The sequence below is a fragment of the Apodemus sylvaticus genome, chromosome 3 (genome assembly GCF_947179515.1).
Source record: "Apodemus sylvaticus chromosome 3, mApoSyl1.1, whole genome shotgun sequence".
Classification (NCBI taxonomy): Eukaryota; Metazoa; Chordata; class Mammalia; order Rodentia; family Muridae; genus Apodemus; species Apodemus sylvaticus.
In genome coordinates, this window is record NC_067474.1 from 45,914,628 (window position 1) to 45,939,974 (window position 25,347).

The 25,347-nt window shown below is 45.3% G+C and overlaps 1 protein-coding gene, 1 long non-coding RNA gene and 1 pseudogene across 3 annotated transcripts in view; 2 read left to right on the forward strand and 1 right to left on the reverse strand.

Annotated features, from left to right (window-relative positions):
• The first annotated feature begins 813 nt into the window (after positions 1–813).
• On the forward strand, positions 814–1,824 carry LOC127680226 (glyceraldehyde-3-phosphate dehydrogenase-like; annotated as a pseudogene).
• A 731-nt stretch (positions 1,825–2,555) lies between these two features.
• LOC127679849 (uncharacterized) lies at positions 2,556–11,106 on the reverse strand. The gene is made up of 3 exons (XR_007976915.1): positions 11,001–11,106; positions 10,159–10,423; positions 2,556–3,148 (listed from the first exon to the last, which is right to left on the reverse strand). It is a non-coding gene; the product is annotated as an uncharacterized LOC127679849 (long non-coding RNA).
• Positions 11,107–14,119: 3,013 nt separating this feature from the next.
• Bach2 (BTB domain and CNC homolog 2) overlaps positions 14,120–25,347 on the forward strand; it is a 353,635-nt gene continuing 342,407 nt past the window's right edge. For both annotated transcript variants that reach the window (XM_052176178.1, XM_052176184.1), the window contains exon 1: positions 14,120–14,429. The gene's annotated coding sequence lies outside the window, so the exon portion shown is untranslated. The remainder of the gene's footprint in view (positions 14,430–25,347) is intronic.

The window sequence follows — 25,347 nt, forward strand, 5'->3', positions numbered from 1 at the left end:
CTGTGTGTCAGTCTACGTATGTGTATCTGTGTGTATGTATGAGTCTATGTGTGTCTCTGTCTCTCTGTAAGTATATGCATCTCTGTCTCTTTCTCTCTCTGACTCTGTCTCTGTCTGTCTCTCTCTGTATGTGTGTATGACCATGTGTGTATCTGTGCATATGTGTCTGACTGTGTGTCTGTGTGTCTGTGTGTGTGTCTCTATCTGTATGTGTGAGTTTATATGCATGTGTCTATTTGTGTGAATCTGTGTGTGTGTGTGTGTCTGTGTCTCTCTGTGTGAGTATCAATGTCTCCTGTACCCCATATATATGTGTGAGCTTGAAGGCCTGTGAACTAGAAGTATTGACATCTGGGAGCAGGAAGAGGTGCACAGTCATTCCCAGACAGCGCCATTTCACCATTCTCCACCTTAATAGCTTTGAATAATGCTCACCCCCTTCTGCCTAGGAACATCCTCTTTCCCTGATTTTTGAATTTATATGTTCATTTCTTCTGCAAATATCTTCACAGACACACCCTCAAAACAAGGCTTTACCAGCTTTCAGGGCATGGCACAGCCCAGTCAGGTTGGCATATAAAATTTGCCCCAAACTTTCCCTCTCTGAGATGAGGGTTGGTAGTATTATGCCTTCATTGCCGAAGGATGCCTTGCTATTCCCATGTGGTCCCCTCAATTCAGACAGACTCATGTTGCTGAAGATGTGTGCAAAGATGTCTTTTTCAAAATGCCATATTTTAGCTCTCTGCTCCTACCTGTTCCAGAGACAGTAGAATCTTCTCTTGAAGTGCCAGCCTCATCCCTTAAGACAGGATGGTGAAGGTCAGAGTGAATGGATTTGGCCATATTGGGCACCTGGTTACCAGGGCTGCCAGCTCATCTGGCAAAGTGGAAACTGTCGCCATCAATGACCCCTTCATTGACCTCAATTTCATAGTCTTCGTGTTCCAGTATTACCCCACCCACCGCAAGTTCAGTGGCACAGACAAGGCTGAGAATGGGAAGCTTTTCATCAAAAGGAAGCCCATCACCATCTTCCAGGAGCAAGATCCCGCTAACATCAAATGGGTGACTGATGCTGGTGCTGAGTAGGTCCTAGAGTTTACTAGCGTCTTGACCATGCAGAAGGCCATGGCCCACATAACGAGTGGGGCTAAAAAGGTCATCATCTCTGTCCCTTCTGCTGATGCCCCATGCTTGTGATGGGTGTGAACCATGAGAAATATGACAACTTGCTCAAGATTTTCAGCAATGCATCCTGCACCACCAACTGCTTAGACCCTTGACCAAGGACAACCATGACATCTTTGGCATTGTGGAAGGGCTCATGACCATGGTCCATGCCATCACTGCCACTCAGAAGACTGTGGATGGCCCCTCTCTGGAAAGTTGTGGCGTGATGGTCATGGGGCTGCCCAGAACATCATCCCTGCATCCACTGGTGCTGCCAAGACTGTGGAAAAGGTCATCCCAGAGCTGAACGGGACTCTCACTGGCATGGCCTTCTGTGTTCCTACCTCCAATGTTTCCGCTGTGAATCTGACATGCCACCTGGAGAAACCTGCCAAGTATGATGTCATCAAGAAGATGGTGATGCAGGCATCCAAGGGCCCACTGAAGGTCATCCTGGGCTACACTGAGGACCAGGTTGTCTCCTGCGACGTCAACAGCAACTCCCACTCTTCCACCTTTGACACTAGGGCAGGTATTGCTCTCAATGTCAACTTTGTAAAGGTCATTTCCTGGTATGACAATGAATATGGCTACAGCAACAGGGTGGTGGACTCCATGGCCTCCATGGCCTCCATGGCCTCTAAGGAGTAAGAAGCCCTGGACCGCCCACCGCAGCAAGGACACTGAGAGCAAGGGAGAGGGCCTTGGTTGTCCTTGGTTGCTAAGGAGTCCCTGTGACAACTCTGAGGATCCCAACTCCCTCACAGTTTCCATCCCAGACCCCCACAATAACAGCACTGGCCTAAGGAGCCCTACTCTCTTGAATACCATCAATAAAATTTCCTGCACCACCCCCAAATTAAAAATAATAAAATAAAATATGGAATCGCAGAAATCTGAACAAGGCTATTACCATAGTGACGCCCACCTATGCCTAGACCTAACTCTGCCACACTCAGTCCCACTGTGGCTAAAACTGTGGTATGTTTGGAAAGAAACAAAAACAAGCAAACAAACAAACAAAACCTCTGGGTAGTTAAGTACTTGATGACTGATTTTTATCAAGGTGTGAAAGCTAAGGATTTGAGGAATGAAAGATTCCCTGAAACAAAACAAAAAGTTACAGGCTGAGTGAGTTCACCTTTCAGAATGACAGTCTGGTTAGCAAGTCCCACTCTCTCCTGCCCAGTACACAGGAAGCAGATGGTAATCACACGCACAGGACTAGGCACATGGGGCCAGAGCCACAGCACCATATTCTTCAGTGCCAAGCTGTGTCTGCGACGTAAACAGAAAAGAAATAGAATCCTAAATCCAAGAACCACACCAGGAAAATATTAGCCAACGCAAAAGACTAGGAACTCCCAATGCAGAGTGAGTGAAACCCCCTTAGACTGAAGAACAGGTGTTTATTCAAAAATGTTTAACTTTGCAAGCCAAACACAGGTTCATGAGCAGAGCCCTTAAGAAAGTGGAGAGTGATGGAGAGGTTGGAGACGGGGTAAGTGCCAGGCGATTTCCTTAGAGAGCAGTGGGAGAGTTGCGTGCTCAGGGGCGGATGGATGGTATGGAAAACCATGATTCACTGCTAAGAGAGGGAGAGCCTTCCAAAGAGTGAATGGAGCAGCTAGAGAAAGTGAGGACCCATAAATCATGGGGATTGGCCGTATCGATCCACACACGCTGGCAGAGGAAAACATGGAGCTGAGTGATCGGACTGTGTAACGGTTCTTCACAAGCGGCTGGGCGCTTTGCTGAGCTGACTCTGGAGAAGTCTTATCAGGCAGCTCTCCCTTCCAAGCTGGGTCTTAAGAAATTCTGCACACTTTCCCATGAAGGTCGGGAGCCTCCAATGTTCAAGACCCTCCGAGTCCAGACCATCCTCTCCTCTGATCTTCTCCAGGACGCCTCTGGTGACTTAGCCACAGCTTAGAGGATGAGTGATTAGTCCAGTGGCCTCACTACTCCAACCCATCTTAAAGAAAATAGAGAAGCAAGTCAGAAAATCACCTAAGACACGGGACGTGTCTTAGCAGAGTGAAAGGTCTTGCTCATGGTTTAGACATCATAAGATCTCATCAACAGGTTGGTAAGGAAGGATACTAGGGATGGATACTTGGGGTCACAAAGACATCTTTTATAAAGATATCTGGATGATGGCATTGTACATCAAGTAGGAACTTAGAGGCATTAAAAATTAATAGAAAGGTGTATGAATAATGAATCTGTGGCTGTGTGCAAAGCAACCGTACACTAAAGCCCAGGTTAGAGACCGCATTGCTTAAAGGGCCCAGGCTATGCGACTTTAGTGTTGTATAGGGAACAAAAAACAAGAGACAACACATCTAACTTGGGCCAAGTGAAGGACACTGAGCTATCCCACCCTGTGCGAGGGGTCAGCCTTGACTGCTTTGTCCTCAGGATGTGGGTGTGGTCCTAAACTTCTACGCTTAGACTGCATTTGACTCAGACTCCCTGGGACCAACCCAGCTTTCATACAATAGATCCGTCTGGGTGCCAGCCAAGCTCCTGGATCAGCCGCTGTAGAACCCTGCCAGGGAAGACCTCCACAGAGCATCAAATGGGGTTGGGGATTGAGATTAAAGCCGTGGTCACTGAAGCCTCCACCACAATCCTTATCTCTCCCACCGAGCTTGCTTTTGATAGTCAAAGAAAAAGTTTGTAATCCAGACATCTCTGCACTCTTTGTTTTTTTTCCCAAAGATTTGGTTATTTCCAAAGCGTTGGTAGTTTCCTGTGTTTTCCTTCTCGTCCTATGAGTATCTCATGACTCGGTTATCAAAAAATAATAAACAAAATAAAAAACAAGTAAAAACAATCAAGTAAATAAAATAGACTGCTTAAGGTATACACACACACACACACACACACACACACACACACACACACACACACTTATGTTTTATATGATATATGACAACCCTGATAACACAGGTGACTGAGGGAGCAAACATTTCCAGCCTGCTTCCCTACTTGGCTTCTTTGAGGCAGTTCAATTTTTACCCTAAAGGTTTTCATGGTAATGAAGTCTGTACTCAGAAACCAAGCCTTCCTAAGTAGAGCTACCTCGGGACTCTTCTGTGTAGTATAGCTGTGTGTGTGGCCACGACCTGTTTCTGAGTGTGTGTGAGCATGTGTGTTAGGAGGAAGGAGCATTAGCATCAGCATACTTTCAAAAGCGGATCCCAAATGATAAAATAAGATATGGCTCTAATTTAATGAGACACTAAAATCTTCTGACCGCCTTATCTAACAGCGTTCTAGGGCTGGTTCCCTGGTATAAAGAGCTGGGGTAATAACTTTATTTAGTGCTTTGATTCCTTTTTTTCCTCCTGGATTGCTAGTGGAAAGTCAAAGATGCTGATTTACAAACAGAGGTTTCTTTAGGACTATTTTTAGAACAATGCTGTACCAGGTTTATGGGAGGGGGGCTGGAGCCACTTCTGAGCAGAGCAGCTTTTCACTGCATAATAACCAAGTACTAATTGCTCTTTGTCATCACTTTTTATGCAAATTGCCCTGGAGCATTTGCCCAATATGCATTCTACATTTTAACAAAGAAAGTGGAGTCTCAATGAGCAAGAATCCTATACCCAAGCAAAAATTAAAAAAAAGCATCAGCTATAAAATAGACTGCCTAAGGTATACACAGTCTGTGATAGACATTGTTCTCTGTCGACGTTTTTCATTGTTGGATCTGATTGACCAATAGGAATCCTTTGAACCCCAAATAACGGCTAATGTGTTAAGCAAAAAATAAAATGTGTGTACAAAATCTGCACAATTCGCTTCTCAGACAATATAATTTTCCTTGCAGACTTGACACCAGGTTGAATTGTGGATTGCTGGGGAATCAAAGCATGCCAAAGCTGTTTTAAAGGCTACCACTAGCCGGGCGTGGTGGCGCACGCCTGTAATCCCAGCACTTGGGAGGCAGAGGCAGGCGGATTTCTGTGTTTGTGGCCAGCCTGGTCTACAGAGTGAGTCCAGGACAGCCAGGGCTACACAGAGAAACCCTGTCTCAAAAAAACAAAAACAAAACAAAACAAAACAAAACACACACACACACACACACACACACACACACACACACACAAAAGGTTTCCACTATCTGAGCCTAAGTTCCAACATTGAAGCATGCCTCAGAAAGTGTGCCCAGATTCCAGTCTGGAGACCACTGCTGGCCACTATCAAATGGCTAGGGAAAGAAGCGTAGCTTAAACCTGGGCATCTTCAGAGGGAAACCAAACTTCAAATTCAGCCTTCGAGGTTATCGTGAAGAAACATTTGTCAAGGTAAGAGGCTAGGACATATTTTATTTAACAGTCTGTTAGCTTGATCTATACCATCTAAATATTTAAACATAAGCTATGAGAGACTCCATTTGCGTAATGCCCTGGACCTCACTGAAGTTATATCTACTCCTGGGAAGCACGCCCCACTCCTGGCTCACAACTATCAATGAGATGATTCTTCTGAAAATGACATAAAATCCAAAGACCAGCACCTCAGCCTTTGAGTAAATGCACACTTTGAAAAGAAAAACATCCAGCATGTGATTTTATTTTTTGAGCTGGTGCTGTTCACAAACATAGTAAAAACTCATGCCCAGATACTCAGCAATGGACCACTGCCTTGTAGAAATGACCTTTCCAGGGTGCTATTTCCAAAGGCAGGTAAATCCCGGAATGACAATTACCATGCCTGTATAGCCCCAGACTTCAAAGTCATTTACAGCTTTAAAGTAGTTGTCCAGGCCCCTTCTTCAAGGTTAGATGTGTAAGGGCGTCGTCATCTACCTGCTGCTGTGAGTGTAGGTCTCACTTCAGAACAGCATTTACCTTGAGTTGTTGGATCAGTGTGGGCTGAGAGATTCACACTCCTGGCCCCAGACTCCTCCATTAGACAGCCTGATTAGGAGATGAAATAGTTGCAGCCAGGAGCTTCTGGGCCCAGGAAATGTACCGTGAAGGGCGTAATGAATTACTTATGCCGTGTAGTGTATGTATAAATCATATTAAAGCATGCTGAATAGTGCATTATCATGCTTCTCTTTTGCATTACAAAAGTAACTAATGTAAGCTGCAAAGTGTACTTTTAATCCATTATTCATTTCTAAAAGTAGTCAGACCGTGATTCGACTACCGTAAAAAGCTACCAGTATAAGCAAATATGTTTCTCAATTCAGGGGGCTGAAATAGTATGGTTTTCGAATCGATTTCAAATTGTGAAGCATTTATCAAAACTTATATTAAACCTTCGCACTCCTAGCCTAGTTCGTGAGCGGGAATCATGACAAGCCATAACGTTTTCCCTCACGGAGATTATTGTTTTCAAACTCAGAAATCCAGGCCATTCTTTTCATTCTGAGAGAGTCTCTGTTTGCTTTATCTCACTCTTAATATTTACACTGGATCAAATATCTATTTTTAGTGACCTTTCTCATTCAGGCTCAACCCTGTGTGTCCTGATTTTCCATCATGTCTGCTCCAGTATGCTCAGAGCCTCTCCCGACAATGTTTGCCCAGTGCACAAGCAAGGACTTGGAGCAAGCTTCCCCAGGTACCTCAGCGACACGCTCCTTTGGAGGGTGTCTTCCCCTACTAGTCAGCTTAAAAGGGGAGAGCCAGGGTGCAAAGGCCGATTGAAACTGACCGAACGCCACACAAACTAAAGGCAACCAACCAAATACACGCTGCAGCCTCTATTGCAAAGGGTCATGCTCCCTAATGTTTGGGATAAAAATTGAGAGACGTCCGGCAACCTAACAGAAGCCGGACAAAGAATGTGTGTAGAAAGTCCGTGAGGCAACAGGAACAGGCCCCAAACAGGAAAAGACATGTCACATGTCACCTCATTCATAGGAGAGAACAATTCAAATTAAGGATCAGTGAGACTGACCACATATCAAACTGGCAAATAAATAATATAAATAAATAAATAAATAAATAAATAAATAAATAAATAAATAATAAAAAAGCAGGGTAGAGGGGGAAATATCCGTTGAATATTCTAGCAGGTCTACTAGTAAGAACTTATCTCTGTCCCATGGATGGCAATAGGACACTCCCTATCATGTTACTGTTTTGACCTATAACACTGTTTCTGGGAATGCCGTGCACATAATCTTGTTATGGTATGACTATGAAACGTCCATGCGTGTCAGACTGACGGCTTAGTCCCTAGTTGGTGGTTGTCTCTGAGGTAGTAGAAACTTTAAGGCAAATCTTGTTCCTGGCCTCTCTTTCTCTTGACCATGAAAAGAACATGACCAACAGCCGATGTCAAAGTGCTGTGCCTATCCCAGGCCCACAGAGAGAAGCCAGCCAACCCTGCCCTGAGACCTCTGAACTTGGAGCCAGAGCAAAGAACCCTTACTTCCTGTGAGTTGTTCTCTCAGGCAACTGTCACTGTGATGAAAACTAACACAAAGGTTACCCCCCCCAGCCCCCGGCAGAGCTATACATAATAGCAGAAGTTTGAATACCACTGAGGTACCTATTAATAGGTGTGAAGCTTAATGTCATGTGCCTACTCAACTAAGTCATGAATATTTGGTTATTCTGGGTGTTTGCAGAGGTCAGCATTGAAATAGGTCAGCAGTTAAAGAAATCATGCTGGCCTCTGTAGTGGGGCTAGGCAGAGTAGTGGAGCTACATTCAGTCCGTTGAGGGTCTGAATAGAACAAAAAGACAGACTCCTGAAAAGCAAAGAATTTCTCCTGCTTGGTGCACTAAACCCGGGCACTTGGTTGTTTTCCCTTCCTTCTGATCTGACCTGAATCACTGGGTCTTTGTAGGTTCCAAGCACACTAGCCTCCAGAATGGAGCTGCACCTTCTGCTCTCAGAGGTCTCCTACTGAGCACATCTCAGAAGCTCCTCAGTCACCCAGAGCTCCTTATCTTAAGGGTCTTCTTATGCCTGTTCATCCCATTGGCTTTGTGTCTGAAGAACCCTGACTCCCACACCAGGGAGCTGATTAAATAAACATAATATACACACAATGAATAGTACTTAGCTACGGGAAAGCAGTTGGAAGAGATTTTGGCCCACTGATGTGGGAAGATCCTCAGGATGTAATCGCTGTTAGGTACAGAGCAGGACATACTGTCTGCTAACCTTTGCATGAGGGGGAAAGAGGGAAATGTCATATATATATTCCTAAATATATAAATATAGCTGCTCAGTCTGTATAATGCTACTTGTGTGTGTATAACCATAGGGCTGGCCACTTGCTATTGGAGAATCATTAGAGGCCCTTCCCTCAGGAAGACTATGTCTCCCGCCCTGGGCATCTTTAGTTGCCTAAGGTTCTTCATCTTGGGCTGAGGTCCCATGAGGCCCCTTTCATGTTAGCATGTCTATTGGCAGCACCCTTCTTCAGGGCTTGTTTGGGAAGCTGATGAGATTTCATGGGTATCCTTTCTCTGATATTGCTGGGCAACTCAGTCTCACAGCCAAGTTCTTGGGTCCTCTGGCTCTTCCCCGCCCTCTTCCACGCTGATTCCTGAGCCCTAGGTTAGCTGTATCATGTGGAGCTGGACACTTCCTAGTCACTTGCTCTTTGCCTTTTGATCACTTGCGGTTTTCTGTAGAGACCTCTGTCTGTTGCAAGGACATAGTTCTTCAAAGAGGAAGGAGACCACTGTGGTAGAGGGCTTCCTTAGCAAGCCAGACCCTGAGTTCCATCCCCAATGCACCTCTCCACCCCCACAAAAGACACCTGGAATTGCTTTTGCCCCTTTAGGCAACTGTAACCACGTAACCACATCTTTCTAATCTGATGATAGTAATTTTACATTTCCTTCCAGAGAGAGCCAAATGCTTCCTACTTCAAACTACTTTTTCATTCACTGAAACTAAAGAATCTATATTTCCCATTTTGAGACAACAGTTCCTATGGGAACAAAGTATCAGTTTCTCGTAGCAACCGCTGCAGCATTTACAACATTGATAAACTTTGTTTCAACATGAAACTACTTTCAGCAAGAGCTTATTGCTGCCATCATAGAAATGAAAACTGAAAGTCCTAAGCCAGATACAAAATCATATCACATAAATTAAAGGTAATGATAACCTATGGATGGAAACAAAAAGACCTCAAAGAAACAATTTAAAACAGTAACTTACCTTCTTTGTGTCTATGTTTTCCAATTTTTTTGTTTTGTGAGTGACTGTGCAGAAACTAGCAAACCTTAGGCTGCAGTCAGGTAGTGGAGAAGGGAATACTGTGAACTGCAGGAAAGGCAGGTCCCTGTGAGGGTCTTTGCGTGGCAAATACCAGCTTCAGATCTATCTCTCTAAGGCCCAAAATCCTTACCCACTGGGTCCCAGTTCTTCACAGAAAAAAGTGAAGTCCAAATATATTTTAAACTATAACATCCCATAATCTTGTATGTTTAAATCTCCATTAGCATATGCAATGTATTGATACAATATTGAAGTCAACCACTGAAAAAATTTTTTAAAAATGTCACTGCATGAACTTTTCAAAATCAGGTAACTGGAAGCTCTACACATAAGGCTCAGGCAGCATCCCACATGAAAGAGCAGGTGGAGAGCCTGTAAGAGGCAGAGGACCAGGACGTCAGCTTTGAGTCAGCCTCTCCTTTAAAAATGAAAGAGGTCAAGAAGTGGGCAGAGGGGGCAAGGAAAGGGTGGATGTGGGAGATAGACACATACGATGAAAACTTCAATGAATCGATGAAAATATGATATTATTAAAGCAAAAAGGTGTGGGTCACAGCCGATTTTGCACAGCAGTGCCTAAGCTGCTACCCACTCGTGTGTATTTTTCTCCACAGCTGAGAGCCCCGGCGATGGCACATTCTATGTCCAAGTGTTGGTGTCTTAGGAAGCATTTAGCATACAATGAGGAGCCTTCACCAAGTTTATCCAGAGCCAAGTGGTAAAATTGGGATTTTGGTCTCACAGTATTTTCCTTCCTCATCTTACACAACTCACCTTGCTATGCTAATTTGTGGTGTGGGTTCCATCCATATTTTTCACATCTTTGAGACGCCGTTCCACACCATCTGTGCCACCCTACGTGACTCATCTCTGAAGCGTAACTGACTCCCCTCACATGAGTGCGCTCTGATTCTCAGAACGTGAATATTGCCGGTCGTGCTGGAGGCGTGCCTCTTGTTCCCTGACAGAAGCAAGGCTTGCTTTGGCGTACGCCACCGTGGCAGATCTTCCTCCAAAGATAGGAAAGCTATCACTGAAACTGGAAGACAAAGAACCAATCCTGAATTGTTTTGTTTAGCAGTCATATTCAAATGGCAACAGGTCTAGGCAGATGTGGTACACAGCTGCAATCTTAGCCCTCGGAAGGCAGAAGGAGAAGGGTCACAGTATGTCAGTGTGGAATCAACCAACCCCTCTGCACACACGCAAGTCATCATCCCGTGTGTTGACAAATCAAAGAAAAAGACCAACAGGCTTTGGCTGAGACCATCCTTCTTTGGTGAAAATAAGCTCAGATCTACTGTTAAGCAAATGGGAAAGACATCATGAGGCATTGCTCCTTAATAACAAACAGAATTTCACAGTTCAGGACAGCAATGTCTTTTTACTATGGTCATCATCAAAACCAGATCTTAATGTGTTTTCAGGTGAAGATAGCCCAATGACTGTAGGATGCTGAGTTTCGTTCAAGGGGGATTGGTTTTCATTGTATGGTGGACTGTTCAACCATGCCTTTATATAAACACATCTCATGGGTTAAGAGAACAGGTAAACAAATCAGAATGCAAGAAGGCTTGAAGCGGAGCTAATGGACTATGTTTTAAAGATGCTCTCACCTTTCAAAAGATCACTTATATAAACAGACTTTGAAGTAATATTCCAGCCACATCCGGGATGACATTAGCTCTGCAGTGGATGTTCTCTCCCTCTTGGTCTGACTGTTGAGTGTGTTCATTGAGACACCTCACTGAACTGTGGACTTCTGACCTGTGATCTTTATGCATGTCATATTTGGGGGGGGAGGCCTGCATAAATACTCACTCCATTTATAATCTAATGCATTTACAAAATTTTGTAAATATTAAGCTGCTCTGTCTCTTGACGTCATGTTGTAAAACAGAGGTGAAGGAGAGAGGCAGGAACAGGACAGAGGCTACCTCTGAAATCTCAAGGAGACCCGCCCGCAAGGTAGAAATGAATGAAGAACTAAAGCAGGGTGCAATGAAACACTCTGTCTATAAATGCTGTGACCATCTGGTGACGTCATTTTTAGGGTAATGTCAGGACTGACTATTATAATAATTTGTCTCTTTATAAAAAAACAGATCGGATCCCTGATGTGAAGCAATGTAGTTTTTTCCCAAAGACTGGTTCTTGACTGCTAAGGGAGGAAGTGTAAAGTCATAAATGCTAGGATTTAAATACTGAACAGGCCAATTTTAGCTACGCGGCACCTGGTATATTAACCTATCTGACCCTTAATTTGTTCATCTGTACCAGAGAGATAATAAGACCCACCCTGTGGAGTTGTTATGAAAAGTAAGCAAACAACACACTTGACATTCCAGGCTCCTGCCCAGGTGTGTGTGTGTGTGTGTGTGTGTGTGTGTGTGTTCATTTGAAATCACTCAAATTATTTAAAAGCAAAATTGAATGTTTTGGTCAAGCTTTTATCTTCCGCTGCAGCTTGCTCCTGAGGGTGTTTTTACATCAGGGGCGTAAGCGATGTCTGTATGTGAGAGACCTTGAGGCCGTACCTTCTAACTTTTAATAGACTCGGAAGCGTGAGACGGAAGGCTCCTAAATGATGTTATGCGTTGATGTGTAAATGCTAAGTAGTTAATACAACACCTCCCCAGCCCTTACATACTGGGCCTTTAATTTCCTTTATACAGTTGCCTAAGTAAGATTTATCACCCTTGACCTGGGGAATGATTAGAGCGAACACACATAACAGCCCGCCGGGCAGACTGCTTTCACTTGAAAATGTTTCTGAGCAGATGCTAGCTTTACTTTCTCACCCAAATCAAAATGCAATGACCAGGTTGTATTCAGATAGAATTTGGCTCTAGATTTTGGTTTCGGGAATTCTAGGTATTGAGGTTTATCCCACTATCTATTTTGGTTAGCATCAATTAGATCTGTATCTACAGAAAGCTTTATTAACAGAAACAGAAATCTATTCATATTAAAAACCCTCTTTAAAATAACCTGGAGCCCAGCTGAACCCCAAAGATGGGGACCACCACCAACATCTCCTTGTAAAAGGCTGCTTTTGTAGCTGAGACCGTTGAGCTAGAACCAAATTCACCACCGCCAAGCTTGCCATGGCACGTCTGGGAGATGAAACTGGTCTTGTTTTTAATTTCATTTCCTTTTTTATTGAAAAAAAATCTGTTATTTGCTTTTCTAAATTACACTAAAATGTAAGTTTGCTGCCGACTCTGCCTGTTTGCACAAGCTAGAGCACAATGTTTTATTGAAAGTAGCACGGTACAGGTGCCCAGCCTGACCATTAGAACTGCCCAAGGAGGGCTCTCAGAAGGAACCACCAGGAACTCACTTAGCCCGCGCTGAGGAGAGCACCTGGATGCCTACACACCAGTCTGCTTCAGGGCAGGAAGAGAGTGGGAGGAAGTTCGTCTCCATTAAAGAGGAAAAATCCTTGGGAAACTGCATTAGTCTTTGATTCCAGCAAATACTGGATGCTAACATTTTCTGGTTTCTAACCTTGACTCTATTGTGGATGCTCATTTTCATCCCCCAGAATGCTTTGTGCCTCAATTTCACCATCACGACACAGCAGTAACGCAGACATTCTTTGTTTCCCACAGTTGATGTATCCTTGAAGCTTGTACGAACCGAATGTTGGAAATAAAAAATCACAAACTTTGCATATAGTAGAAAAGTATTTCCTGAACATTCCAGAGGAATCTCTTTGTCAAAGGAAGAATTCTGTATATCTTAACTTAAACAAAAAACAGCAGCAAAAAATGTCTAGGGCTCAGTGTTAAGAGCTTATACTGCTTTTATAGGAAACCAGAATTAAATCAGTCCACAAATCCTAGGTTGAGTGACTGACACTTATCTGTAACTCTACCATTAGAGAACAACATCTTCTGGCCTCCAAGAAGGGCGTGCACACACATGTGAGCACACACACACACACACACACACGTGAGCGCGCACAGCATTAAAACTAAAAACAAATCCTAAAAAACATATTTAGTTTTTAGTATTATGATGATGGTAAATTTCATCAGACTGACAAGATTTGAAAGCATTCAGAGGTCACACCTCCAAGTGTGGCAGTGAGAGGGTTTCCGGAGGCGGTTGACCAAAGAGGGAAGAGCCACCGTGAACATGGGTCACATCCTCCTGCTGGAGCGCACAGAGAGGAGAAAGTCGCACCAGCACTCATCTCTCTCCCCACCTCCGGGCGTCGGATGTGAGCATCTGAGGCCCTGTTCCCAAGCCGTGAAGTACTGTCTCTCTCAGATCATGAGTCAACCCTCCCATCCCTAAGTTGCCCTGTCACGGCACCAAGAAAAGCAACTAATGAGAGTCTATTCTTTTAAATTGGGACACATTTTAAAAGAGAGGTATGTTGAATCGGGGTCCACTCCTAAGCGTTAGCATGATAAGAGCATCTTGCTCCTTTCCCCGTATTTCCCCGCAGGACAAAATCTCAGCATAAGTTGGGCCCACGAAAGTTTTATGAGTCTTGCTCCTTGGTTCATTGGTCAATGTTTTGCTTTAGTGTAGGAGAGAGAGCGGGTAGACAGGCCTGGGTCATGAGACATTAAGAACAGAATGGTTCTTGAGACATTAAGATCACTCTGTGTCGTTGCAGGTTGGGGACGGGTGGAAGATTGAAGAGCAGAAACCTGAGCTGGAGAGATAGGAGACCAGAGAGGAAGAAGCGCTCGGGCAGGAAGGAAGTTCAGCAGAAGAGATGCAGAAGTTGGCATGGCCACGTCGCTGAAGGGAAGGTATAAAGGACACGTGGTAAATGAACAGGATGGTGACAAACAGCTGAGACCTGAGATGGAGACAAGGCAAGAAGAGTCTGTGAGACCGTACTAGTGGGAAGACCATGCCACTGGGGTCTTAGTTTTTACTCTGAGCATGAGCCAGCAAGAGGGTTTTAGATAAACTTAAACACTTAAAGAAAACCTCCCTCTTGCTGTGCGAGGACTGTTCTAGGTGGCAGGAGTGGAGGCACAGACTGTGACATTCAAGAAGACAATGCAGTTTGCAGTAAGGTAAGGACCGGCCGGGGAAACGGTGGTAGTGGCCAAGGTCAAGGTAACATCTGAGGTAGAAACAGTAGTTAAGACCGAAAGATGAAACACGGGATGGGTGGAGGGGAGAACCGGGGTTCCCACCGAAGCTTCAGTGTGCTGAGAGAGCACCTTTCTCTCTTCCAGTCTGTCCTGGCAGGATGGACAGACGGAATCCCCTGTTGCAATGTTTTCATTGTAGCTCTGATCGAAGCTCTCTCTCCAGCTCTGTCCGCTCCACCACCTGGGTTCTAGAGCCCTCATTTTAAAGTCCTGTAACATGCCGAGCCCATCTCCTCCTTCTTGGTCAGTTCTGAAGTTGAAGGGTTGGGGTGGTAAAGGGTTCTCTCCCTTTTGTGAGCCCCATCACCAAATCATCTCCCAAGTTCTAAAGGACGGCACTGCCCAGAGAGCCGTCAGTTCCTCTTTCCGGCTCTGAACCCACCCAGCCAGCCAGTGCCAGTTTCTCCTATCTTGTTTCCTGCCCTCTCCATCCATCCTGTGCCTACTTCCAGATTCACTCTCCTGACATGAGAAATCCTAGCATTTCATACCAATGTTCAAAAGCTATCGATGTTCTCCCCATTAATGAAGACACTGAAAGCAAACATGATGTCTAGCATTTAAGACGTGTGTGGTGTGTTGTGTCTATGTGTTGTCTGTCTGTGAACATTGGCCTGCTTGAGGAATACCGTCTACAGAAGACACAAGATGCCCTAACCATGGGGGAGAGGCAGGAAGTGGGGAAGGGATGCTGGGTGGATGTGAGCACACTGAATTCGGGAATGCAGGACTGTCCCTAGACTACATGAAGATCTCCAGAATTGATATCCTGTTGAGTGTGGATCCAGGATATGGCTAGAAGGTGAACATAGGGTGTTTTTCTGCTTTAGCACCCCTTCCCTTTAATATGGGACTGTGACAGCCCTGAACTCCTCTTTCCCCATGGACAGCCCATGCCATGGTGCATAATCCGTTGGTGCCAAGCAGAGACCTTCCCCGGGGTTTCAACTCCGAGCCCTGGGGAAGAAAGCGCCATCTCCCCAGAGGACATGGAAGGCCTATGGACCCATAGGTTCCTGAAACCACCTTGTTCCAGCACACCAAACACCTCTTTGGGGACGGTAGCAACACAGAGGTAAATGGAACAGTGTCCACACAGAGTTCCGGACACTGTAGTTCATAGGGAAGGGAAGGTGCTCACTGGCCTATCGCTGTGTGCCAACACTGCACCCACACTGGCCAAGAGGGAGTGTTCAAGAGGGAGTCTGTGTCCAGTGCCATCCAGTCTAGCCCCACACCTCTGCTCAAGCCAGGGAGTGGCCGAGGCTCACTTAAAACCCTCCTCAGAGAAGGTCATGGAATCTTGGCTCCTGTCTGTGTCCTGAGCTCCAGAAAGAACCCTGACAATGTCACTATCTCTGCCCTTACAGTCATCACACTGCTGCCCAGTTTCCCAGGGTTCCTTCTGCTCTGTGTAGAACTATCAGTAGAAAGTAGTGTGTGTGTGTGTGTGTGTGTGTGTGTTTGTGTGTGTGTGTTGTGTCTGTGTGTGTTGCTGTGAGTACTTTTTGTGTGATGTGTAGGTGTGATGTGTGTGTTGTTGTGGATATGGTGTATGGGTGTGATGTGTGTGTGCTATGGATGTGGTGAATATGATGTGTATGGTATGTTTGGTGTGTTGTGTGTCTATGTGCTGTTGTGGGTGTGGTGGGTGGGTGTGGTGTATGTGTGTTGTTGAGGGGGTGGTGTATGTGATGTGTGTGGTGTGTGGGTGTGTTATATGTGTGTTGTTGTGGGTGTGATGTGTGTCTGTGTGTGGTGTGGATCTGGTGTGTGTTGTATGGGTATGGTGTGTGTGTTGTGTAGATGTGATGTGTGTGGTATGTGCTGTGTGTGGTATGTGTGTGTTTGTGTGATGTGATGTGCATGTGGTGTATGTGGTGATGTGTGAGGGGGTGTGGTGTATATGTGGTATGTGTGTGTATGTGGTATGTTGTATATATGCGTGTGGTGTGGGGTGTTCTGTGGTATGGGAGTGTGCTGTGTGTGTGTATTTGTGTGGTGTGTATGGTATGTGTTGTGTGTGTGGTGTATGTATGACATGATGTACATGTGTTGTATTGTGTGATGTGGGGGGATATGGTGTGTGTGGGTGCATAGTGTGGGGGGTATGTGGAGGGTGTTGTGTGTGTGTATGTGTTGCATAGTGAAGGTGTGGTATGTGTATATGTGGTGTGTGTGGTGTGATGTGGTGTGGTGTATATTGGAGTGTGGGGAGTGCTGTATATGTGTATGTGTGTATGTGGTATGTGGGATGTGGGATGTTATATGGTATGTGTGAGTGGTATGTGTGTATGTATAGTGGGAGGTGTGGTGTGTGTATATGATGTGTGTGGTGGGTGTGTGTGTATATGATGTGTGTGGTGTGGTGTGTATATATGATGTGTTGTATGGTATGTATATATGTGGTGTGTATGGGAGTACGTAGGGTGTTGTATGGTGTGTGTGTGTGTGTGAAGTCAGAGGTTAGGTCAGGAGCTGTTTCTCGGGAGGCACTGACCTTTTTTGCGTGTGTAATCTCTCAGTGGGATTGGAGGATCTGTATTACAGTAGGACAGCTGGCTAGGAAATTCGAGGTATGCCCCTGTCTCTGGCTCCCCAGTGCTGAGATTATAAGCATCTGCAGTCACTCCAGTATAGGGGTACTGAGGAACAAGCTCAGATCCCCAAGCTGTGTGGCAAGTATTTTAGTGACTGAGCTATCTTCCCAACCTCTGTATAACATTTTGAAACTTCATCAACACAAAATGTGACAACATTGTACCACAGAGGTGGATATGAGGGATATAAAGTGTCACCTCATTTACTCAGATTATTAAAGCAGGGACCTTGTGTTTTATGAGCAGCACTCTGAGAGGTTTGAATTAGTAAGGGTTGGGTTATCTGATATTCCTACAATGGAATAACAAAGAAGATCTATTCATCACGAGAGCTGTGAACTGCTTTGAGTTGCTCGTGGTTTTGAATAAACTAATAATAGACTGAATGATTTTGTTATATTCCATTCTATATCTGGCCGGCTTTTCTCTGTGCCTTCCTTGAGAGAACACAGGATGCCTTTGGATACAGTGCCTCTCGCATGCCATTATTGTTACTGTTTTAGAACACTAAACGTGACACTCCTGGCCGACTGGCATTAATGCACCTTTCAAAAGTGCCCAGTTTCCCCCTTGGAAGCCATTTCAGCAGCGATAGGCTACAATTGAGTAATTTCTGATAAGCAATTAGCACATATCAAATCAAGCCATATTATCCAGGCTTTGTGCTGCCACTGCAGATATAGCAGGGGTCAGACATTAGAAACATCAGTGGAAACTTCTGCTATTGTTATGGAAGCAGTGGGCAATATTCAAATGGAGACAACTGAACCATTTAAACAAATGTATTTTTAATCACAGAATGTCAGTCTTTTTCGGACCCGAGTTTCCTATTAATATGCTAGAGATAATGTTTAACAAGATTGGGGCCACTGCTCTGAGAGCAGCAGGAAGTCTTATTACGAAGGGCGACAGCAGAGAACAGTAAGGTGCTGAAGCCATGGATCTGTGAAGTGAGGAGACTGCACCTGAGTCTGCCAGCAAACTGTCCAAGCAACAGAGACGACACAAGTGAGAGAGCGGGGCAAAGGGCTCTCTACCTTCCGTACTCTGAGATGACAAGAAAAGAGAAGAGAAGAGAAGAGAAGAGAAGAGAAGAGAAGAGAAGAAAAGAAAAGCTGAGAAATTTATAGTGCTGGGTGTGTTGGGGGATTCCAAGTTGATATCTCACAGACTATCTCATTTGCGAACTATCAGTGGATATGAAATATCATTGCATATACCTATTATAGCACTCCTGAAGAGAAAATACCTCACACAGTATATGCTAAGGGAAAGGTTTGCATGACCATGAAGTGTTCCCACCATCAATACTGCCTCCAACTTGGTGACAGTTGATCACATTCCTAATGCACCAGAGGCAGCCAGTCCCTGCCTGGCTAGCCAGCTAGACTGTGTGACTGGCCATCAGAATCAGTCTTTCGCAAAACAAACAGGGACTATATACTGAATTAGGTACAGCCAATGAACAACAGAAACTGAAGCTGCAAAGGAGCCAATGTGACAACCAAGCCTTAAAATGAGCTATGGCCACCACTGGAGGTTTTGGAAGACAGAAATTACAGGGGTCTCTTGACTTCTTGGTCCCAAGAATGGGACCAAGATTAGCTTAGCTTACAAGTGAGGTGGAGCACAGGAGATTGTCATATTCCCAGAACACACACTAGTTTCCCTGGAGTTCCAGGAAACAGACACACCCATCACACACACACACACACACACACACACACACACACACACATGGGTGTGAGCACAGAGAGAGACAGACAGACAGACAGAGAGACAGAAAAAGACAACACACACACACAGAGATCCAGAGAGATAAAGACAGAGACAGAGACGGAGACACACAGAGAAAGACAGACAGAGACAACACACACACACACATACAGAGACAGAGACAGAGACAGAGAGAGAGAGAGAGAGAGAGAGTCAGAATGGAGACAGCCATGAGCAGAGTTTAGAGATTGGGAGAGAAAAGTGTTGGGGACAGTTTGAGTTGCACCTGGAAGCCACGAGCTTTCTGTGCTAGTTACCATCCCTGGGGAGGAGGGGACACAAGTGAAGAGCTCATCTCTTGGCAATAGCTATCTCCTTCAGAGTCATATATATTGGGGGTGACCAGATGGCCTGGGATGCATCAGAGGTTGGGGCTGTTTAGACCCACAAAAGGATAGCCTTTGTAAATTTCACTAAGGACTGGGGTGGCAGCCAGGACCACGGATGTCAGAACCACAGACACGGAAGACTGATCCTCCATACACCCTGAGGTGGAGCAGAGGTTAAGGCTGCCAGGTAGAGGCTGCTAATCTACTGATCTGGGAACAAAGCACAAGTGGAGACTTAACCTGGAGAGCCAGCTATTGGAGCAAGAGACACCAGAACATTCTGAATAGATAGACAAGCTGTGGGAAGAGTGGAGCAGAGACGCCCAGATACAGCGAAGGCCACACTGTTCCCAGGAGACAGATCAGGATTAGGGACAGCTTCCAGACCTGTTTCCAATAGAGCCCACTGGTTTCTTTGCAGTAATCTCACCACCCGCTTCTAGTAATTCCTTGAGTATGCATCTCCTTGCAGCAACCACATCTAATTAAACACCAGCAAGCTAGCAAGCTGAAGGAGTTTCCTGTTTTGTGCCCCCTCCTCCAGTCCTGCCCTTGAGCCTGTCCTGGTTACAGAAAGGCTTTCACTACTCTGGGGATGGTATGTACTAGGCTGCTCACCTCTGGTCTGCATCAAGTTTATGAATGGGTCATGGACTAAGAAAAGTCGATTTAATTAAACATCTGTAATGCTCCGGAGGCCTTGCCGGTTGCTGTTGTACTTGTCGACTCATTGGCTCACTTATGAATGACTTCCCGTTATGGAGTTCTAATGGCAATTTTATCAATGGAAAAAAAATCTGAAGCACAGAGGAGTGAAATGACATTCGTTGGAAACTGTAGACAGAGATTAGAACATGGGTTTTTAATGAGGCCAAGGCTGCTGTGAGCTATACCCAGCCACCAGCCACCCCCAACTCAAGAGAGAAGGAAATCTGAGTTAATCCTCTTGGACTTGGACTTGACCGAGGTAAACTGTGCACAACAACACTAAGGCAACGCTCCCGGAACCAGAAGAGAAGAGATGCAAGGTTTAAAAAGAAGGGTCGGAGCTGTGGCTCAATGAGGAGTGTACCAACCGGCATTGCAGAGGCCCGGGGCTGAGTTTGACCCTCTGCCTTCCTCCACCCCACCACACCACACACTCAATGGCCAAAAATGCTCTTGGCTTCCCCCTGTAGGAACTGGGCGTTGAACTCAGGTTGGCAGGTGTTTAGCCTCGGGTTGCCAGGGTTTTGTGGCCTCTGTTCTTACCCACCGAGCCACCTCATTGTCCCTAATATTCATGGATTTTTTTTTTTGAAGATTTAAGAATGGTTGGATCTAGGTGCTTTATGGACTTTTTATAATCTCTATGAAAATCCCAAAGGCATTTTTTTGTGAGAGATGAAAAAATCCACGCTAAAATTCATATGGTATTTCAAGGCACACAGTGTAGCAAATAAAATCTTGAAAAGAAAGACAAAATTGGAGGCCCCAATCTTTCTGATCCCAAATTTATTTCAGAACTAGAAATAGCCCAAACCAGGACTGCCTGGAAACCAGTTTTCACAAATAGTGTCAAATATTTCTTAACCAGTTTGGAGGGGTAGTCTAATGTGGGCAGAACAGTCTTTTCAAGAAATATTGCTGAGGAAACACATATAAAAGAGTGAAGTGGAACTTTTACCTTACAGAATGTATGCACGCACACACACACACACACACACACACACACGTGTGCACACACACGTATACACACACACACATATACAACCTAAACTTAAAAAAAAAAACCCTCAAAAAAAAAAAAACCAAAAAAACTAAACACTAACACACAAAGGAAAAAGTCCTTGGCGTAGAACTGGGCAGTGATTTCTTGGGTGCAACACCAAAAGCACAGTAAAAATAGACACATGAAATAGATAAGCGAGGAACATCAAAATTTCAAACTTCCATTTAAGGATGCAGTAAACGCAGTGAAAAGGGAAGCTATATGGTGGCAGACACGTTTGGAAGTCACGGGAAGAGATTACCGTCTAGAACGTCTGCAATTCACTAACACAGCAGCCTAATCAATACAGGAGAAAAGGGCTTGGGTAGATATTTCTCCAAAGAAAATACAGAAGTCCCCCAGGGCAGGTTCAGGAAGGATGTTCACTATGGCCAGCACCAGGAAATGCAAAGCAAAGCCACAGCAAAATGCAACCAGTTCTAGTTTCATTTCTGTTGCTGCAATGAAATCTCCAGACAAGAAGCAAATTAGAAGACCAAGGGCTGACTTCAGCTTACAGTTCCCGTGGTCTCAGGGAAGCTTCAAGGGGAGGAGCTTGGGGCTGTTGGCTGCATGACAGACATCACAGTCAAGAGCAGAGAGGAACGAATGCGTGTCTGCTCACTTCCCTACGCTCAGTCTCTCTACTCTACACAGTTCAGGATGTCCAGCCTCAGGGACGGTGCCATCCACAGTGGGCTGGGTCTTCCCACGTCATCTAAGTTAATAAAGTCACCCACGCCGACCCCAGACCAACTTGAATTAGACTATTCCTCATTGAGGTTTCCACAGGTGATTCAAGGTTTTGTCGAATTGATGATCAAAGCTAAGCATCATACTGCCTTATAACCATAGGATGGCTACTATCACACACACACACACACACGCACACACACACACACACACGCATGCACACACACACACACGCACACACACACACGCACACGCACACGCACACGCACACGCACACACACACACACTGCACTCCTTTGGGGACACAGTAGGATTGTGGGTTATAGACTAAAGGATAGGACAACTAATTGCAACCCGTAATCTAGATTTGGTTCCCTTTTCCTTCTTTGAGCCCAGGACTTCTTGCACGCTGGGTAAGCATTCTACCAACTAAACTACATCCCAGCCCCTTGTTTGATCTTGTTCCAGAAGGGACAGTTTGGGCAGTTGGTGAAAATTAATAGGGTGTCTGAATTGGATGGTGGTGGCGTAGCAATGCCAACGGTTTGATTTATCAGGTGGTGATGTAATGTTGTTGCTTGAGAAAATGTGAACTGCTGAGTTTAGGGTTTGGTGGATGCATGCTGACAACATTCAGAAAAGGAGGGAAAAAAAATAAGAACAAAGCCCAGCAGCACATGCCACATGCAGGAGAATGCCACGCTGACACCCGTGACCCTATATGCTAACCTAAGGCATTAGCTAAGCAAAAAAAAAAAAAAAAAAAAAAATGAAAAGAAATATTCAGGAAAAGAATGGTGTTGATGAGTACACCTATCAAAAAGAGGCAGATAGCGGGTTGCAGAGATGATGTAGAGATACGTGCCCAGCTCTTGCAGAAGGGCCCTGTTGGGTTCCCAGCACCCGTAGCTGGTGCCTCACAGTCCCCTGACTCCAGCTCTAGAGGATCTGCTGCCCTCTTCAGATCCCAGAGGCACTGTGCTGATTGAGGTGCACATATTGCCCCCGTACATGATTAGAAATAACAAAAGCAAATAATAAAGCAGATAGAAAATGTGTTAAAATGTTAGTTATCACACTATCTAGGACCTATGGGAGTTGTATGTTTCACTGTTGCAGCTTTTCTAAACAATTCATTCATTTAACTTGAGTGTGGTGTATAGGGCATATATGTGTGCCTGTGCACATGTATGTGTGCAAGTGTGTGTTAGTATATAAGACAAGGTCTATCCATATAGTGGTGACAGTATTCCATTATTGAGATGAATTCCCAGGCCAAGTGCAGGTAACAAGACAGACATAAGATAAACATTTTATCTACCATTGAACTTGAAAACAGTAAGGTTTGAAATTTAAAACGATAGATTGTTTGCTTAGATCTCCAGACTGACGTCAGCTTCTCTGCAAATAACTGTGTGGGGTTATAGTGAATTAATGCACAACATTCTTGGACATCATCGCCTTCCATAAGGTTAGCAAGCAGGACAGTGAACTTGGGAACTCGGGTTTCTTCTCTGGACCACAGCCCGGAACTAATCCTGACAGTCATCACAGATCAATCCACATTTCGCAACGCCAGACTTTCCGGCTTCAAAAAATTAAGGCTAGAGATAGAGGAAACCTGCCAATCGGAGCCTGCTGTTGACAAGACCTGGGGAAGCTATAGAACCCAGGGTGCCAAAGTGGGGGAAGGGTCCAGCAGACCCAATGTGCTTCAACCAAGGCCACCAATATTTGCTTCTGGTCAAGCCACAAGGCCCCTGCATGTGAAACTTGAAACCAAAAATGGCCCTCTTTTGGAGTATGGGAGTGGGTGGGCCTACCTTGGGAACATAGTAGGACAGGCTTTGGAGAGTTAGAGGCAGGAGGATCACTATTTTGATCCTGGGCTCCATGATGATATCCTGGTCTCTATTCACAGTGGGCTGAAAGCTACAGGTGGCCACACGTCAGCTGTGATGCCCGGCACACGGCTGTTACCACTGTTCAGGTTGGATGCCCTTGTGTAATTATATCACATAAACAATTCTTAAAAATAGATTAGAAACTGTAAGTATGGTCTCACTGACTCTTTGGGGAAATTGCTATCAGGCTAGCGAATTCAACTTTCCATATCCTGTAAGAAGTCCTAAGTCAGGCATGAAGAGGTGGACAGCTAACTTACTAACGTGAGAAACCCAGGTATCACAAGTGGGGAGAGGAACGACATTGTCATAGCTTTTAAGATGGAACAAAAGGCAAGTGACCTCCCCATCTCTCACATGAACCCTCCGTTTCTTGATTTCTGCTGTAGCCCATTCGGGGTTCAAGCCCCACTCTGCACAGTGGTGAGCTGGATGACTCTGCTGCACCCTACAGAGTACGTTCAGTGTCTCCACTCTTCAAGCCTTGCCCCGACCCTGGGCTACTTCCAGATACAGGGTTCTCCACTTGCTCCCTACATCTTCCTCTGCCTGTGCTGCTGCTGCTGCTGCTGCTGCTGCGTCCAGTTCTAGTCTCTCAATGTCCCCTCTTCCCCAGCTCAGGAGCCATCCTCAGTCCCAGTCCTCAGCTCCTCCGGCCTCTTCTCCCACACAGCCCCCACGACCCTGCAGTGGGTCGCTACACACGGACCTCTTACTGAGCAGCTTCTTGGTCCTGGGTGTTCTCCCAGGCCACACACTGAAACGCCCTCCTCCTGGCCCTCCCCTCTTCTCTGGCTCTACCTTCCTGCTTGTTCTGCTCACACCCGTGGTGTGAACTTTGTGTCCTTTATACTTGCTCCTTCACGTTCGGATGTGTTGCAGATTTGAACTCTGAACAGGGTTTCTTTGGTATCATTTTATATGTGTGTGTATGATCATTGTGTGTACACGTGTGAGAGCACACATGCCATAGTGTCTGCAGGTCAGAGGGCAGCTGTCAGGAGTTGGTTCTCTCGACTTGAAGGCAGGACTGTGTCACTCGCTCTGCTAACTGGTTTGGCTAACTGGTTTGGCTAACTGGTTTCTGGACCTTCCTTCTGGTTGCTCCATCCTCCTGTCGCTACCTCCCTCTCATTTTAGGAGAGCTGGGATTGCAGAGGTGTGCCTTTTAAAACTGTGGGCTCTATGGATCAAGTCCAGGTCATCCGGCTTGCACACCAATTGCTTCTACACAGTGAGCCCTTTCACCAGCCAAAGTCCCACTTCTGATCCTGGTCCACCTTCCTCTCTGACGAATTGCCTTCTCTCTCCTCCTGCATCCTGCGTGAGAGTCTTCTAGTTAAGACTCCTATCCTGTTTGTCACCTTCCATATACATGTGTCCTCTAAACCATGATCCTCTCTCATCTGCCTGTCCTGGTCCTTTGACCTGCTAACTACTTTGGTTTAGGCTGTGGGGCTCCAGCTGCCATCTCCAGCTGCTTCCAATTCCTCGATATTATAAATACTTCCTTGGAAAATTATAAGAATTTTAGACTATGAATAAAAGTAAGTCTTCAAACTGCTGGACCATGTCTGCCTTTGTGTGTCTGCATTCTGATATTGACATTGGTCCTAATAATCTCAACTCAGTTCTTTAATTCTGATGGAAACGACCTTCTTATATCTTTGACAAATCCTCTGCCTCTTTTAGAATCCAGTTCTGTTATCACCACCCCCAGGAAGCCACCCGGCTGCCCTTTGTCCCATTCAGACCTTAGTATGGCGTTTCGTTATTCTGTCTGTC